This window comes from Thamnophis sirtalis, unplaced genomic scaffold (genome assembly GCF_051295495.1).
Source record: "Thamnophis sirtalis isolate CommonGarterSnake01/CBP01778 unplaced genomic scaffold, rThaSir2_p1.2 scaffold_11, whole genome shotgun sequence".
Classification (NCBI taxonomy): domain Eukaryota; kingdom Metazoa; phylum Chordata; class Lepidosauria; order Squamata; family Natricidae; genus Thamnophis; species Thamnophis sirtalis.
The window spans coordinates 42481462-42499572 of record NW_028261391.1 but is presented as its reverse complement, the minus strand read 5'-3'; the positions used below and the strand labels follow the sequence as shown (position 1 = coordinate 42499572).

Here is an 18111-nt window from a genome sequence, read left to right as displayed (position 1 = left end):
AGTGCTTTTCTCTCTCTCACTGTTAATTAAAATGTCTAAAGAAACTGCTCTGTTCTCTTTCAGGTTTATGTCTGGCTCAAACTCTGTGCATAGTCATTAGATAAACATATTTTATCTGCATAAGTTCTTTCATCCTTTAGAAATAGGTATGTTCTTAACAGCTTCTAACAGCTTCCCAATCTAACACTACCTAAATACTTTGGGATTGCAGAGCCCAGAAGTCTCAGCCAGTGTGGGTCTGTAATTGCTTTCTGAGCATACTAGTTCCTGGGCTATGATAATATCATTATGACACTTTTTCCTCCAAAGGGACCCATTTTTCTTTCTCTGGTTAGTATTTCGTAAATTCTACCATTATTTTTAGTAAGTTTTATTGATTTTAATTAAGGACCCATATAGAACTCTTAAGGGATGTGTGGTGATGTTCTCATGTCTAGCAATTGGCTTAAATTGAGAAGAAACTAACCACATTGATTTTAGTTATACCTAGGAGTTTTGTTTGTATTATTTTTCTTGTCACAAATTTCTCAAGTTTGTCAGAATCATAGTTTAATTTTCATATCATGCTAAGCCACTAAGCCATATTGAAAGTATGTCTACTTTGAGCTTAGCACAATGTATAAACCAGGTCATGTCACTTGTTCAACAAACCATGCTGGTTTATCTATGGTTTATCTATGGTTTATCTATGCCAGTGGTTCCCAAACTTGGCAACTTTAAGACTTGTGGACTTCCAACTCCCAGAATTCTCCAGCCAGCAGACCTCTGCTGGCTGGAGAATTCTGGGAGTTGAAGTCCACAAGTCTTAAAGTTGCCAAGTTTGGGAACCACTGATCTATGCCACTGAATTCAACAAAGCCTAGTTTTAAAATACTAATTAAATATTATCTACAAAGCAAGACAATATGAATAAAATCTGAAGAAAAGTTATACAAATTCCAAAACTTATTTTCATTCTTCTTCTCTTTATCCCTTATTCTTAAAAGATACTGACTCTTCCAGGGGACCAAATTTTTGTTTCCAGGCTTTGACAAAAGGAAACTGAATGCGGACCATTTGCTTCCCCTGTGTTTAGCCTAAACCTTCAAGGATTATTTACAGCTGTCTCAGCTGGGGGCCATTTTTACTGCAGAGGGTTGTATCCAGCTCTTTCAGAAAGAGAGAGAGATTATTCCCCCAGCACTTCTAAAATGTGTGCTGTCATAAAATATTGCAGCATAAAACCCAGTTATATACCCCAAATGATATGGGGCTTATATTCACAACTAAAACCTGTACCTAGGTGATGTCAGCCCTTCAATGAATGATAGAATGTTCAGGTAATATAAAGCATTAAAACAAAAGCTAAAGACTCATCATTTGTGAGCTATGATATGGCTCAGAATGAAACAACGAGAAGAAAATGCAAGGAAAGAGCTGATATAATGATGCTGCTCAAGATGCTGTAATCACTTAGCTTCTAAGGGAGGCTTACAGAGTCTCTAACTGAAGCCAAGTCTGTTCAGCATTCAAATATGGGCCTATTATCTTTTTGAGATCACCAAGGAACAGTTGAAGGTTATTCACTTTCCTCGCCAGCCACATTTGCATTGAGTGAACCTTGCTGTTCTTTTCTCTTGTCACAGAGAGAGGAGGCAGGGTAAAAATAGGAGCTCTTCCTATTTCTGGTAGCTCTGGGCCTCAGTCAGACAGCCCTAGATTCTTCTTCCCCCGCTTCTGCTAGGCAGGGTGTAAATGTGGCGTGAAAGCAGTTTAAAGGGCCTGGCCTCTCTCAGAGCCAGCAGGATATCTGAAACAGTCCCACATCCCCAGTGGGTGGCTGTCAGTGGCAGTGTGCTCCCTTAGGCAGAAATAGATTAGCATTCCCCTTTTTTTTCCTGTTAAATCAGCAAAGGGAGTCTAAGTGACAGCTGTATTAAAAACAACAGGGCCTCCGAATGGGATCAGAAGCCATCTGCACCAAGGTTCATGATGAAGAGTCTTTTCAAAGTACTTAGCTGTTTCTTGAGAAATCAAAAAGAAAGAAAATGAAGGGGTGCAAGATTTTCAGCCTCCGCTTTTTTTAAAAAAAAAAATCTGTTTTGCACAAGTGTTGTTCTTTTTCTATCTCTCCATCCCAGCAGGATATCTTTCAGTCTGGCTATCCAGTTCTCCCTTCTTCCTGCTATAGTTTTCTAGCTGCCCAGTATCTCTTTTCCTGAACGTTTCATAGTATCAGCTGGGAGCAGGGTAGGATGAAGGAGACATAGATTCCAGACTCCCACCCTTTGCCAGTGGCCTTTGCTGCCACTGCTGCTATCAGGCTGGTAGAAATATTTTAAGAAGCCCAAATGCCTTTGTTCTTTTTAATCTCTCCTGTTCCTTGCTGTCCTTCAAGCTTTCCAGGATATTCAGCTGCATTGCTTGGTTGAACAAAAAAATAATGCTAGAGCTTTTATCATTAACCTGCTCAACTGCAAATCTTCCCACCCTCTTTCAGCAAATTCACACATATATTTGCATGTGTAATAAGCTGTATTCTTCTGTCTGGAGAGGTGCTCCTGAAAACATTGTATTGTATGGGAAAGAAGGCCTACAGAAATTATGTGTGTGCAATTACATTTTTCATATTGCATAAGATACAAATGGACCTGTCATTTGGCCTTTTTTTGTGCTCCCTGTAACTGACAGGTTTTCTTTTATTATTTCAAGGGGGAGGGGTTTATTTAAAAATACTTCACCATGGTTTCTTCCAGTATTTTTAGAAGTATACTGTTAAGCTTACAATCTTTTCTTCATATTAATTTTCATTGCAGTAAATATATATTTCCCATATTATTTAGCACTTTACAGTTTCTGCATGACCTTATTATTTAATTGTTGGCAATATGTTTCCATTTTATTTTTATTGCTTTTTTATTGTCTGTTTTAAGTGAGAGTTATGTTAAAAAATTGTTGGCTATAGCTATGTTTTGGCATAAGATGCAGAATAGTATAAGTTAGGCTAACCTTCAAACAATGTTTGTTTAACAAGGATTATTCTTCATTAATACTACAATGGAAAAAAGAGGGTCAGGTGGCTTCAGTTATTTTCTCTTGTAAAAAAATCTGAATGTGTATTTCTTTATCTGTATATTTTTAAAATAACCTGAAGACCAAGTAAATTATTATCTTTCTTATTTCTAAATTAGATTTAGTGGTCTAAATCTACCCATGACATATAATACATATATAATATATAACACCTTAGTCTAGAAGGCTTAAAGTACAGTAGACCAGATTTTTATCTTGGATGCTACCCCCAAATAAGTATCTCAAATAGTTTGCACAACTCACATAATTTTTTCCTTCAAGTGACATTTGAATTAATTATGTTTGGTATTGAAATAAATAAATGGAGTTATATGACATAATTTACATCATTTGTGGATTTTACACATATTCAGATTTCATAGATCCCTCTTTTTCTTAATGGTCTGTTAAATTGTGTGTCGTTAGTGCTTAAAGCAGTATACAAATGTGAAGGTGAGATGTAGCATGTACATGTAGTACTCTGTGATACTTCCAGATTACTATAAATCATTGTTTACTATTCTGAGATTGGAAGTATGGTCAAACTATGGTCTGTAGACCTGCTACAGAGCATAAAGCACTTGGTGCCACTTTAGAAATAATGACAAGCAATAGTTTGATCTAGAATGGAATAAAGAAATTTACTATAGGCATTCTTGGGCAACACAGACAACAGCTTGATGTTATTAGGTGCTGAGACATTGGGGAAAACAATGACCTTGTAGATGGGAGAAACCTAAAGTCAAACAACCCGGATTGTTCCCATCCCTGCAAATGTCTAATGAGGAGGTTAGAAAGCTCAGTGTCTTTCCCCCTTTGTTTTTGTTCTATATGTATGATGAGAAGGAAAAGCCTGGTGGGAGATGTAATACTCATTTATGTTCAGACCAAAGCAAAAAGGGGATGAAAAGACTACAACTCCTATGGGGCCATAGAGCAGTGGTTGCTTGATTTCTAACAATTTGTCATCTTTAGTTAGTTTAGTATATGCACCTGTCCTCGGGGATGGATGGACTGAATAAAAATAAAGTACTAGGCACAGAAAACCAATTGGCAGCCTCTTTACTTACTTCCATTCTGCATGTCATCAAAGCACTTCAGTATTTAAGACCTAAGTCTGCAGTTTCTTATGCTGCTCTTTGAATTCAAAACAATTTCTGAGTGAATGTTTGCTTCTGTTTTGCTTCCTCTGTGGAATGTCTTGCTTCCTAGCCGGATCTGCTCAAACAATTTATTGTAAAAAAAGGCAAAAGGAAGGAGAACGCCACCACTTCTTAATGGCTAAGCTCATTATTTTACTGCCTTATTTTAGACATGTTAACATATTACTTCTCACTATTATCCAGCTTGAGCTGCACATCCCTATAACAAAACCCGTGTAGCTAATTGCTGTGACTGAAAGAATCAGAAGGAATAGGTAATAATGCTAAGTCACTTCAGCATCTTTTGTTGAAACCAGGATTATTTAGGAGAGTTTCCCTGAGTGGTCTTATTGCTACTGCTTAGTCTTCTCCTTTTGAAACTCAAAGGAGATTGAGATTCCTCTTTTTACAGGGTTGGAGGTATTAAGTATCCTTTGGAAGAAAACAGCTTTCCCCTACCTGGTGCCCTTTGGATATATTAATACTGCAACCCCTGGCATTGTTATCATAGAAACTGAGTTTAGGGAGTTGTAGTTGTAACAGGAACACAGTGGTTCAGTAGCTAAAACGCTGAGCTTGTCGATCAGAAAGGTCAGCAGTTCGAATCCCTAGTGCTGCATAATGGAGTGAGCTCCTGTTACTTGTCCCAGCTTCTGCCAATCTAGCAGTTTGAAAGCACGTAAAAATGCAAGTAGAAAAATAGGAACCATCTTTGGTGGGAAGGTAACCACATTCCGTGTTACCTTGGTGTTTAGTTATGCCAGCCACATGACCATGGACACTGCTGGCTCTTCGGTTTTGTAATAGAGATGAGTACCACCACCCCCTAGAGTCGGGAACAACTAGCACATAAGTGCGAGGGGAACCTTTACCTTTACTTTAGTCGTAACATCTGAAGATTGCCAGATTGGCAAAGGCCGCAATAAAGTCTTCTGATATAAGCCTTTCAATATTAAGCTTTTAAAGAAGCAAACAAAGAGAAAAAGAAGTGGCTGCTATCATGTTGCACTAAAATATTATTCACTTTTGACCTTAATTTTGTTCCAACAAAGAAATGGTTGGTTTGGATTTTACTTCTATACATTTTATTATGTGCAAATGTGTCCCATCCTAGTCTTTTAGTTATGCTATGACAGGGATAAAGATCTCCTCTCTGCTCAAAGCTTTGTGTTCATTAGTAAACATATGACCAACTCATAATTGTTGGTTCTCTATTGTAACTCTATTAATGGAAAGCTTTTCTTTTCAATGCAAAAGCTTTTTCTCACTAATGACCAGTTTTGCAGAAAGCCCAGAAAGCCATTAAGTTATTCCATCTTTAGTAATATGGAAATATGGTACAGTATTAATAGCCATCTGCATATTAATGTAGGGTAAGCTGGTTTGCTTCTATTTCATTGTCTGCAGCACTCCGTATAATTATGGAAATAACCAAAAGTTTTTCTGAATATTCAGTAGAAATTGCAACAAGGAAGGAAGTTTGGCAATCTCCCTTGAATTCCTAAGACTCCTTGTCTCAAACTAGCTAGTATCACAACAAGAAATTCTCATGTAATCTTCTATGGCCATTTCCTTGCTAGCAACTTAACGCACTATTCATTGTCAGCAAAAAGAATGAACTCCATTTTGGTTCTGAAGCAGCATTATGCCAACTTGTGTTAATTTTATTGCAGTTACACCCCCCACCCCCCCTGTCTACTCCTTCCTCAGTAATGTTCTATCCTTTTTGGTCAACATCTTTGGCTAATGGGAATCATGAACAAATAAGGATGTTATATCAAAGAAGAGTGAAGCTTTTTGAGTCTACCCTGACACTGTTAATAAGATTTGCACTATTTAATATTTGGTGGAATTAATACTGAGGAATTGCACAGAAAGTTCTAGTTACCTCTTTCTCATTTTATTTAAGTGGCCTGTGGTCCTTCAAAAGATTTGAAAATCTGATTGAAAAGCCAGGCTGGTATGATCTTGCAAATCAAAGCTATAGAAATTGACAAAAGTCTTTAGGCATTTGGAACTATTTAAGTCAAATTTGATTTTGAAATGTGGGGAGCAGGAAAATGATAATTGAGATCTGCTTAAAGGCAAAGCTGGAAGAGAAGTGATGGACTAGAGAGAAGGTGCCATAACCCATAATCTCTTGATGGGGCATTGCTTGTGGTTATATACTGAAGCTCCTCCCCTGGCCTAGATTCCCTGAAGAGATACTGCAAAATAGTATAGATTATATACACGTTGTTATTAAAATAAAATCCTGTCAGTTTGAGCAAGAAAAAAAACTTTAATCTGAAATGTAAAATTATGACAGAAGACTGATTCTGAACTGAAAATTAGAGAAAACCAGCATGGGATGAAAAGCTTCAGGGAGCCAATTTAATTTGGCAAAGGATTGAAGTTTCTCTTTCCTTATTCCTAGCACTTAGAATATTAGAGTGGGAGCATCTCAAAAGAAGAAATCCAGCAAAATGTTATGCTATTGCAGCATTTTAGATGCCTGGAAGAGGTATAGTGAGGCAGACATCTGGCTTTCCTCAGCACTGTTTTTTCCTCAAATGAGTTTGAGATGAGTTCTTGGGAAAGGAGGAAGAAGTATTGATGGCTGGCAGCAATGCTATGAGTGCTACCCATGCTCGGACATGCCCACACATAAGTACATGCATACCAAAAAGCTCAGCACTCAGTTGGAAGGAATTTGGGTTTGTCTCAAACTGGGATGCAATGTTTCACCCCAAAGAAGTTTATAATGTAAATTAACCATTTCAGATTTTGCTTCCATCATTAGTTAATATGTTACACTTCTTCCAGGACCTTAATAGGTCCTTTTAGGGGAAGTGAGACCTGATTTATATAGAGAAACTGTCTCTGATCAGAATCTTGTAAATCAAAGAGTTGCTCAGGATATACATCAGAAGGTTCTGAAGATAAATAGGAATAGAGATATGATCAAGGAAGGGAATAAATAGCTCTTATTTTCATCACTGAGGTAGGAAAATGTTGGAACAGAATTAAGATACCAGAAATAGCTAGTACAAAACCAATAACAAACAACTGGATAAAAAAAGACAGGATTTCCATATCCAAAGATCAGATAAGACTATTGTGTTATTTATTTAAAAAATCAGAATGAGAAACAACTCCTTACTTAGAATAGAATTGGAAAGTATCATATGAAATTTAGTGCCTAAAGGTGTGGACTTCTTACTCTCTTATAGCAAAAGAAACAACAAAGAGCCTTGTGGCACCTTAAAGATTCATTCAGAACAAAGTGTACAAGTAGACAGATTAAGTTGCTTCATATAAATCATTTTCTGGCTTCTCTCTCAGTTTCCTAAAATGCTAGTGCTTGGTCTCTGTCTGAACTTGTTAGACTCCTTTCAGAACTGAATTACAAAGGAGCTGGAATAGATGAATGAATGTTAACGTGTCCTCACAGGAGTAGAACTACAAATCTAGAAGTCGATCTTTAAAAATCCAAAGTCCTATTCTAAACAACATACAATATTAGCTTGATTCCTACAATTTTCAGTCTTCAGACAGACATTGTAAATAGATCAATCAACCTATGTCTTTAGCAAAAACATTCTAAAGATACTGCTAGATACAGAATACCAAAACATGTAACTGATTATGATTATAGCAAATATGTCAGAGAAAATGGTGCAGCTCTTTATGTGCCAAACAAATTAATGTCAATGCAGCCTATAATCACAGTATATTGAAAATACAATCACATTGTAAAATTACCATGGAAAGCAACAATCCAAATATATTGTGACCTTCTCAGTATTATATCAAGTAGCTATAAATCTGACAAATGCAAGATCCTGTATATAGAGAAAGGTTGACTGGACTTTAGAAAGCACATGCAAAGACCTTATGGCTCTAAAATGAAGCAATTGTTCTCCCTTCCCCAAATATGATATATCATAATCTCTGGAAGGCAAGTGGAGTCTGGATGAACAGTGAGGGGCTGTTTTTAGAGTAACTCAAGAATATCTTCTGATTTTGGAGTTACATTGGGGGTAATAGTTGCACTTTACTGAAACCCCATCTATTTTTCAAAGTATCACCTTCTATTGATTCCAAGGATGAAGTATGGTTTTCAATCCTACAAAAGGTTTCACTGTCTTGAGTCACTATGGTTACATAACAACTTGATTTTTGCTTTCATTAATGCATATAATTGCTGTTCAGTCTACTAAGAAAAGAGCAAATAATATTTGGGTCTTTACTTTGTAGGTGGTGTCATAGAGAAGCCAGACCTATTTAATTAGTCCTTGCCCATTTTATTTTAAGTGATGTTCCAGTTTTAGATGAACCTGTTTATCCTTAAAGTGACAGAGAACGAATCAGGAAACCATGAATTCAATCTTTCTAGGATTTTGTCTCTGTTTTTAACTTTTATTTCCCTGTCAAACGTGGCTGAGTTCACTCATGACATTAGTATCATCATAAATTGCACTTAATAATAAGCAGCTTGCATCTTAAGTAGGATATATTAAATAGCTACAAATCTTGGTTTATAGGAGTTCTGCATGTATTAAGTGAGATGAATATTAAAACAAGTGTATTGTTTAATTATAACTATGATATATAAGCAAAGGACAGACAAGGAAACTTCATGCCAAAAAATATATTTTTTCCCATCTACTAACTGTTAAGAAAAACCAGTTTATGAATCTTCCTTGGAGAAATAGAAACCAAAGAGTAATCAAAACCCTGTTTTAATTATTATTATTCTCATTGCTTTGAAACAATTTGTTTATATGTAACTTTTGGGCTAATCAAGTTTAGCTTTATTAGTTTTTTTTCATTGGAAAATGCTAACGGGTTACTCTTTTAAGTCATTAAGAATTCTAAACTTGTTCTTTTCGCTATGTCACATTTCTTTCACTTTTGTGCCTGTAGCATTCTAAAATATAAACTTTGCAGATTATTCATTAGACATGAGGGGATACAAAACAAAATACCTCCCTAAAGTGCAAGTGCCAATTACTACAATTATATTCCTTTTGGCTCCTTTATGGGAGATAGAAAAGGTGCCATCTGTTTTGTCCTGAACACATCTTGTTAATTAATATATGTCTTACTTATACTACTTCATTAGTGTCTTATTATTCTCCTAACGCAGTAGTTGCCATCTACTTTTCACACATCTTCCTCTCTGCTGACTTCTTCTAGATCAGATGGCAGGTGGCAAATAAAAATTGGTCCTGGTTTCTCCAGGATTTTTCAACAGATGCAGACCAACCTTTATGAGCTTCTAATAGTGGTGTCTCTAATAAAGATGTATATAAATTTGCATGGATGAATAAACCATATTATTCAACTTTTATCATTATATATGATTTTAATTTTTACAAGGGCCATTGTTTTAATGCAAGCTGAAGGGAAACACGCAAAATGCATCCTCTCCTTTGGTGTTGACAAAACAAAATTTACATAATGCACTCATGAGCTTCCTGCATAAAACAGAAGTTTTCTTGATTTTCCATATTCTGCTTGCAATACGTCTACCACCTCTTGCTACCAAGTTGTTTTTTTTTAAGAAGGTGAACCAGAATGATGTGGTAGGCCTGAAAAGGTCCAGCTTTGAGTCCTTAATCTTGGGCTAATTTTAAATTGGATTCATACTTACTCCAGATAGTCGTTGACTTATAGCCACTCTCTTAACAACTGTTCAAAGTTATGACAGAATTTTAAAAAGCTGTATGCAACCTGTTTTTGAAGCTACAACTGCCCCTCCCCCCCTTCATGGTCACATCTATGACCAGTTGCATCATCCCACAGTCAGGTGACTCTTAATTTGTGACCTTTTTGCAAATTTCTCACATTATTTTGCTAGTTTCTGGCAAAAAAACATCGATTGAATATGCTGGATTCTCTTAACAACCCCATGATTTGCTTCATGATCACGCGATTCACTATACAAACATGATGAGTCACTTTATGACATTTTTACGTCATAAAGTGCCTTAATTTATGACTGCAGTAACTTATGACTGAAATTCTAACCTCTATCATGGTTGCAAGTCAAGGATCAACTGTACTATTACAGTCATGAAATTCAGGCACGGTCATAAATGCACAATGCACCCAGGTCACAGGAGGGTCCTCCAGTTTGTCCAAATGCATTCCTTTGACACCCCTCGAAGACTTCTAGTATAAAATTGCTCCTGCAGGTCTTTGGTTTAAGATGGTTGCTTGGCCTTCATTCTCTTTTACATGCCGTGCGAATACGAGATGCCTGTCCCTAGCTTTATTGTCTCCGGCTTTGTCACCATGTATCAGTCCTTTCTTCATCCTAGCAACAACCGCTTATCTCAGCCTAGCACTCTGCAGATCCCAGCCTCAGCCAGGCTTCTGCTAAGCAAACAGACAAGCACCAACAAAACTAATTATTTAATGCCAAATGTATTATCCACACAGCAAGCTTCAGGTTACCATAAGCAATTAGTGACTCTAGCCCCAAACTCACTTGTGAAAGCTTTGTTCCATTGTGATAGTCAAATCTTCAGTCTTTCATTCATAGATGCATATGTATACGCATGTCTCTGGGAAGAAGAGGTGAAAGCTACAAATGGCAATTACTTTTTATTTATTGGGAGTTTTGTTTGGAGTATTCAGATTGAGAAGGAGCCTATGCCTTAGATAAGGCAATTCCTGTGAGATAGATGATGGTTCAGCTAACTAATGGAAGAAGAAAAAGTTCAGACCAGTAATTAGAATGAAAACCCTCTCCAAACAGTATTAGGAAGAAATGGAAACCATAAAGTTTTCTGAAATATTTATGAGGAAAATAATTAATGGGAGAAAAATATTAAGATATGGACCTTCCCCTCCTCTTTTTTTTTTTTTAGTCTGCTTTATACATTTCGGGAGACTTAATAATATATTATTGTGAAAGCATGATTACTACCCCCTCCCCTTGAGATGGATGGTAGAGGGATGAAGCCTATTGGAGAAAATGTCGTTCTTATTGCTTATGGCTTATTGTATCAATTTTTCAATAAGAAATACCTTGGCTAAGTTTGCCAGTTCCCTAAATGTGTTCCAGCCTGATTTAGCTGTCAAGCAATTCAAAGTGATCCATAACCGTTTCCGTTTGTTGATGTTTTTTCACTCTAAAGGCTTTGCAATATTGTGACAGGTAAGAGATCCCGACTTCAGCTAAAGAACATGGAGCAGGGAGTGACACTGGTTGAATATAACTGGGTTGCAATGATTTTTCCTTCAGGATGGAGTCAGAAGGGTTATATTCCAATTGTGAAATTAGTCTTCCTTATTATTTTATTCTTTGTGAAGTCCATGAGCCAACAATATCGTATTATTATATCGGCATTGCATGGTTGCAGAGTCTTAATACTCTGGAGTGCAGCAAATCTACCTTTCGCTTTAGGGTAACACATTGCCTTTGCTCACAGTCACTGATGCACTCCTTTCTTTGCAATAGTGGGGAATATCTGTAGCTGAGAGTTGAGTGGTGGGTTCTTGATGTTCTATAAGCTTCCTTTTCTTCCTGTCAACATTTCATTACCACCATAGATTCCACACATACACAGCTGATGCTACCCAGCCTGACAATGAAACAACTTTAAAAGAAAAAGCACATTCAGAGATCACTAAATACCTCACTTTTTTCATTCTCTTTTTGACTACTTTAGTTTTTTAATTCAGTAAATGAAGAAAAAATGACATTGCCATCCTTGTGACAATAACAGGACGGTTGTCACTCACTCACTTGACTTAGTGGGGGCTCAGTGGCTAAGACACTGAGCTTGTTGATCAGAAAGGTCGGCAGTTCAGCGGTTCGAATCCCTAGTGCCGCGTAACAGAGTGCGCTCCCGTTAGTTGTCTTAGCTTCTGCCAACCTAACAGTTCGAAAGCATGTAAAAATGCAAATAGAAAAATAGGGACCACCTTTGGTGGAAAGGTAACAGCATTCTGTGCACCTTTGGCGTTTAGTCATGCCGGCCACATGACCACAGAGACGTCTTCAGACAGTGCTGGTTCTTCAGCTTTAAAATGGAGATGAGCACCGCCCCTAGAGTTGGGAAAACTATCACATAAGTGCAAGGGGAACCTTTACCTTATACTGATCCAATTGCAGGCAAGTGATTTGCGTACCTTATTCTATAAAATAAGATTTTAAGCATACATTGAAATCAAGCAAGGAACAAACCGTTCACAATTCTGTGCCATGGACAACAAGCAACTCAGTTCAAAGAAAATGCTACATTGCAAAGGGAGACATTTCATAATGTTTCTGTACCAAAGGCCTCTATAGTCACCTTTGGCCAGCTTTTAATCACCTTTCTAAAGCCCAGTCAGGTTAAGTAATATGGCTTTTAAGGGGATATCTAATGCAGTGTATGCGATAGTCTGCTCTGCTAGGGAACTTCAGTTCTCTTTCTTACTCAGCTTGGTGTCCAACTGATGCTAGCAAAACCTCAACATATTGGAAATAGTGTTCCAAAATAAGATATAGTATGTGTGAAAATGCTCCAGATTTTGCCTCGAGGTTGACTCCTGAAGCTTTTCCCATAGATGGGTATGGGTGTGGAGGTTTGAGATTGGAGTTTTCCTTCTCCTACATGGGTTGCCTTCCAAGGCTAACGAACACTGTCTAGCCTGTTTCTTATCCTATGGACACAGCTAACAAAACTCCCCACTTACACTCAAATCAAGCAGTCTCATGATTCGCTCAGTCAGACTCTCCACTTCCCCCTAAAAACAGACACTCCACTTCCCCCTAAAAACAGACATTCCACTTCCCCCTAAAAACAGACACTCCACTTCCCCCTAAAAATAGACAATCCACTTTCCCTAAAAATAAGCAGATTTACCTATGGGAGAGTTGGAGCACCTTTCTCCCTACAGTCACATGATTCACTCACTCCTACATCTACAATTGTACTGCTACATCTACAATTTCCCAATATGTTTTTCTGCTTGTGAAAGAGGCTTTGGTTTGCCTCTCTTAAAATCTTCTCTTGGAATTTAGTTAAAGAATGGGAAACCAGGGAAGTTGCAATTCTTAGATTATTTGTACCCTGAAAATGAAAATACTCTTTAGCCAATGCCAGAGCTAAGATAAGGACATAATACAGCTCATTCCATCCATGGGAATTTCACCAAATGTTCAACATTTGGGGAGCAGTAGTAAAATACTTTGCTATCAGACTGAAAACAATAATAAAGCAAGGGAAATATGCAGTACTATGCTTAGCACTATTCAGGGCAAAATTATACACAAATAGTAGCTGAATAACCTTTTGTAAACAGGAAAGTTGTTGTAGAAGGCTAAAGTTCCATACTCCATTTCCATTCCACCCAACTGTACCTTCTTGCATAGAGTTTTAAAAACATAAAGTGCAATTTGCTCAAACCTTTTGCAGGATTAAAAGTGCCCTTACCCTCCTTTCTAATCCTAGCTATTTTATTTTTGAATTGGCTGTCCCAATTCAGTCATAAACATACTTTCTTCTAACACCATTTTCCATTCTTTCACTGCAATTTTGTATAAGCCAACATTGGGAGAATAGTTAACATAACTCCTGCTTCTAGTTTCACTAAAGCGCCCAATTTGACCAAGCCAACACATAGCACTCCTGGTTATTTTAATTTTGCAAAATATCATTGGAGAAGCCATACAACAAAGAACATGCTCTTCCCTCATTTCTAAGAACGGAGAGGCTTAGTGGATTAATCTGTGTTCTGGGACCATGAATCAAATTACAGGACAGGATTATTATTAAGACTGAGGCTGCTTATCAATTCTCTGATGGGAAATTGGTCCCTTTTGATCAGCGCAATAGCAGGAAGTGTCTATAGCAAATCTAGTTTTCAGAGCAAAGACGTGGAAGAGGAGATATGGCTCTAGTGACACAGAAGATTATCTTTTTAATGTTAGCTTTTCCTTGAGGTAAATTTTGCTGTGTCAGACCTACTGAAGAAGATTTCAATGTCAATTTTGTAAAGTTATTTCATGCAATGCTTGCATTTCTGTTGGAATCCTTTTGTGTGTATGCACATTCCTCAGTTAACTATAAAAGAATAAAGGAACCTGTTTCATGCCAATTCAAACTATTGGTCCAACTGCCGTGTTACTTTAATCTCCAACTAATCTTAATTCTCCTTGATGGAGGATCAGATTTTTCCAATACCCGGATTGCCCTCAGTATTTACTGAGGAAGTTCTCTTAGCTATGGAGATGATAATCATCCTATGATTCAGTACTTTTACTAAAGTGGAAACTCAATCCTCAATCTCCCTGTTTGCAATTCAATCCTTTAAACATGCACCCATGGGATCATCAAAGCAAAACTCTAGGTTGGGTTCTGTTTTTGCTGACTTTATTTCTGTTTCTTAGCATTAGATGTGAAGACTATAGGTTACTGAAGATTTTCCCATCATGTTTATGTCAAAGAGAAGGAAAGGCTCCTCTGCTTGATATTTTTTTATTAAAGGCCTATATCTCTGGTATGAAATAAAAAGTTGAAGAAAAATGAAGGGTTGAGGTCTTCAAACTTGGCAACTTTAACACTTGAGGACTTTAACTGGTGCCAGAAAAAGCATAACCATTCCTCTTTACTGTCACCAAACACAGTTTAGCTGTGAATACACAATTTGCAATCCAGAGCATTCATTTGTGTCTCTTTTCAAGCAGACTTATCATATAAGTGATAATCACGTCCACTTGGAATAAACCTGAATGAAAACAATAAACAAATTTAAAATAAATGATGAGTTCAATCTTTGGTGATAACAATCTATGGTGGAAACCTCCTTAAAACCCCTAGTGTTTTACATAAAGTTATACAGTTAGAAGAGGTTATTTAGACTATCATGCCCAATCAACTCTTCAGTGCTGGAATCTAACAGTCTCTTCAACTTTGCTTGAAGAGCCGAGGTGGCGCAGTGGTTAGGGTGTAGTACTGCAGGCCACTTCAGCTGACTGTTATCAGCAGTTCAGCGGTTCTAATCTCACCGGCTCAAGGTTGACTCAGCCTTCCATCCTTCCGAGGTGGGTGAAATGAGGACCCAGACTGTGGGGGCGATATGCTAACTCTGTAAACCGCTTAGAGAGGACTGAAAGCCCTATAAAGCGGTATATAAGTCTAACTGCTATTGCTATTGCTACTGCTAACTTATCCCATGAAGACAACTTCTCTTCTTTTTTAGGTAATCAGTTCCATTTTCTATCTATTTTAATTGTGAAGAAATTTTTCTCAACACTATGTTCATTATTCCAAGTCCTGCGCTCTGAAAATAATAGGGAGAAGATCCTGATCTTTTTATGTATGTCATTCCTTCAGTATTTAAAAATGTGGTGTCATATGGAATCTTTTTTTTTTACCCATCCCTGGGGCTACATTGATGCATTAATATCCATTCAATGTTATTCATGGAAAGAATGGCTCAGATACCATTCAGTCAGATATTGCTGGCAAATTGATAGGGTTATTTTCAAGGTACAATTTCAGATGCAAACATGCAAACATTGATGTTATTTGTTAATATCAATCACCATTAGTAATAGATGCCCAGTTTGAAAATGTGTGTGGGTTTTTGGCTTACCTCAAAATTTCTTCCCACCAGGAGAGTTTTATGGTGGGACCATATTTTGCAGACCATATCAAAACTTTATTATGTGAAATAATCCAATAACAGAGAGAATAGTCATGTATTGGAGAATTCTTGATGTAATTTACATAACACTATTAATATAAGATGAATTTTCTTATCATGTTCTCCTATATGTACCCTGTTTCCCTGAAAATAAGGCCTCCCCAGATAATAAGCTCAATCAGGCTCTTGAGCGCATGTGCTAAAATAAGCCCTCCCCCAAAAATAAGCCCTTCCGGAAAATATGGCAACACAGCAGCAGCCATGAGGTGACCATGCTCACTGCCTCCTGCACCTCAAAAATAATAAGACCTCCCCTTATTTTGGGGGTCAAAAGAAAATAAGACCCTGTCTTATTTTCAGGAAAACACGGTAGTAAAGATAGGAGAACAGATAAGATAGAACTTACCCTTACTATTTCTGGCATACAGATTGTTATGGAAAGCTAAAATCAGAAATTCTAAATACAATTGCAAACTCTAATAGAGTCTTTAGCTTGGCTTCTTTTAGTAAGCACCCATTTTTTTTCAGTTCCCATTAAAATGTAGAGTGATTCTTGTAGCTGTAGTTAAATAAACTCCATTTTTGAACCATTTAAGTTTTTCTCTTCTGCTGAGCACCCCTCACCTCCACACCTTCCCTTCTCAATGCAAACATTATGAAAGCATAAAAGTTGCTAAATATCTGCTTCTATGATATTTAAATGGGATGCCATGCAGAGAATCCCTCTAGGTAGCCGCTCTGGTTCAAAGCCAAGCCTGCATTTGTTATACAGAGAATTAATTATAATACATTAATATGTAACATGTGGCATTATATATCTATCTGTACTGCCATTATTTAGTGATACAGTGATTTATTATGTTTTGCATTTGCATTATGTTCACTATAGTTTTACAAAGAACCATAAATGATTAATTAATCTGCAAAATAATAAAAATTATGGCCTTTTTTTAAATACTGTAAAATTATCCACTTTAGGATTGCCTATACAGAACAACGAAAATTGTCTTTTGTAGTATGGTGTTAATATTAGAGAGAAAAAAATCTCATTCCCTCTTTTCTGTATTATCTGATTATAATTCACTTATAAAACTTCATTTTTTTCATTGTGCTTCACACCCATGGGATTTCAGCAGATTAAGTTCATTTAGGATACTGGCTAATATTAAAAACCAAAATCTCTATTTATCCTGGACATTTTCTCTATCTTTTCTCTTAGTTTTTTAAAAACTAAGCATTGTTGGAAGTGTCAGCCAGGCTAATGGATATGCTGAGATTTGTAGTCATTAAAAATACTGACAAAAGTTTGGTCAGAAATACCCGTCCAAAGCCGAAAGAAGCTTCTCCCAAATTGGCATTCCAACAGAAGTGCTGAGCTATCTTTCATTAGCCCAACCATAACCAAAAGAATCAGGCCTTCGTTACTAGCAATAGTAGCAAAAAATTATAAAATATTCATTGCAACATCTGGATTTAATCTCCACTTTTGTACTTGGGTCTTGACATCCTGAGATCATAACAATCTGTTCATTTAACACTGATTACCACAGGTGCCTAGATCCCTGGATCATTTCAGTCTTAATTCAACACATTTAAACATTTCTGATTAAGGTGGTGTTTTCTAAAGTGTCTTGTAAGACACTTTACAAACTTCTTGTTTATCCAGAAGTTCCTTATCTGGTATACTGGTTAAGCTGCTGGACTAGAAACATGGAGGCCTTCCTGTGCTTCCTTAGGCATGACAGGGAGGGACCTTCTTTTCATCCCAACTCAAGAGTGGTTGTTATGGGAAACACAACATTACTATATATACACCATATTAAAAAGACAAGAGAGATGAAGGAGCCATTTCCTCTGCAAACTCAAAATGCATCAATGAAAATTAGATTCTCTATCCTTTCGCAAGAGAATGGGGGAAGAAAGAGATTCTTGGACCTTTCCCTTCTCATTGGTTGGAGGATTTGAAACAGAACTTTCAAAATCAACCTGTAAACATAAAGTACGTTCCTCCAGCATGCAAAAAAGTGAATAAGGATCACTGATGGATGGGTTCTTGTAAGGACACACAGGCACATGTAAACATGAACCTTTCACTAGATTTTATTTTTTAATGAAATCATTTTAGCCTCCTCAGTTCTGTAGCTTTGAGGCAGCTAGCGAAACATGAGAATGTAGTCTGCTAGGAAGGAAAGGAACTTACAAATTATCTTCATTAGAAAATCGTATATATTTAACATTTTATTAAGAGAAAATATGTAAAGAATGGAAAGAAGGAAAATAAAATGCA

General features: G+C 36.9%; 1 protein-coding gene and 1 long non-coding RNA gene across 2 annotated transcripts in view; one reads left to right on the top strand and one right to left on the bottom strand.

The window, feature by feature from the left end:
* The window catches only part of HS6ST1 (heparan sulfate 6-O-sulfotransferase 1), a 182552-nt gene that overhangs the window by 111370 nt on the left and 53071 nt on the right, over positions 1–18111 (top strand). The window lies entirely within an intron of this gene.
* The window catches only part of LOC148043629 (uncharacterized), a 44533-nt gene that overhangs the window by 1393 nt on the left and 25029 nt on the right, over positions 1–18111 (bottom strand). The window contains exon 2 of the long non-coding RNA XR_015698044.1: positions 4122–4269. This is a non-coding gene — a long non-coding RNA (uncharacterized LOC148043629). The remainder of the gene's footprint in view (positions 1–4121; positions 4270–18111) is intronic.